Source organism: Octopus bimaculoides, chromosome 2 (genome assembly GCF_001194135.2).
Source record: "Octopus bimaculoides isolate UCB-OBI-ISO-001 chromosome 2, ASM119413v2, whole genome shotgun sequence".
Lineage (NCBI taxonomy): Eukaryota > Metazoa > Mollusca > Cephalopoda > Octopoda > Octopodidae > Octopus > Octopus bimaculoides.
Window position 1 is genome coordinate 83,736,913 of NC_068982.1, and position 1,165 is coordinate 83,738,077.

A 1,165-nucleotide genomic window follows, 5' to 3' on the forward strand; every position below is an offset into this window, starting at 1 on the left:
ATATACATATATATACATATATATATGTATATTTATATATGTATATGTTTTTTCATTTTTATTCCATTTTATCTAGTTTCAACTCATGAGCTGTGGCCATGCTCCGGCACCACCAATTGGTGTTGCTACATAATTTTACTTCATGAATTCTTTTCAGGAATTGGCATTTGGTGCATGAGAGAGTTTGATGCAGCTGCCCTTATCTGCACCTCCTGCTGTGAAGTTGGTTCATCTGGGACATTTGACAAGACGAAGTCCAGCTTTATTTTGATGATACCTACATCCACCCCATGCAGGTCTCTCAGGTCCTTCGGGAGGATATTGAAGAGATGTGGAATTCTGAAGCCCAGGCTGTTGCAGTATTTTGTCCTACATCTTGATGGCAAATTTGAAGTCCTTGGCACCATGCAGTGGCTCTCAGTTCTAGTATTTGTGTAACTTTCGATGCCAAAGTTGGGACAAGTCCTTTGAGGATCTTCCAGATGTATATTATGGCATATCTTTCTCACCTATGCTCTAAGGAATAGAGTCTTAATCTCTTGAGTCTTTCCCAATAGCTTATATGCTGCATAGAGGCCATCTTCTTCGTGTAGCTTTGTTAGATTGCCTCAAGTTCTGAGATAAAATTGACACTGGTTGGTTACCATAGCTGAGAGCAATAGTCAAAGTGGCTTAGGACAAGTGCCCTCCAGAGGACCATCATGGTTTCCTGATCTCTTGTTCTAAAGGTTCTAAGAATTTATCCGGTCAGCTGCCTGCATTTCATTGCCAATTTAGCAACATGCTCATGAAGGGATAAATCATTACTCATGTAAATGCCCAGGTCTTACACTGACTGTGCCTCTGGGATTACAATCCCTCCAGGTCCAGTGTACTTAATGGGTATTGCATTTAATTTTGCATGCTGAGAGCACAAGGCTTGAAACTTTTCAGCATTAGACTGCATGCTATTCTTTTCAGCTCACTTGTATATTTCATGCAGCTCACATGTATGTATATTTATATATGGATATATATATATATATATATATATATGTGCATATATATTTCATCCAGCTCACATATATGTATATGTATGTATATTTATATATGTATGTATATGTATATATATATTTATATCTGTGTGTATATATATATATATATATATATATATATATATATATAT

General features: G+C 36.5%; 1 protein-coding gene across 1 annotated transcript in view; it reads left to right on the forward strand.

Moving 5' to 3' along the window:
• Positions 1–1,165, forward strand: part of LOC106882591 (SH3 domain-binding protein 2) — a 195,475-nt gene that overhangs the window by 5,082 nt on the left and 189,228 nt on the right. The gene's annotated exons all lie outside the window — the stretch shown is intronic.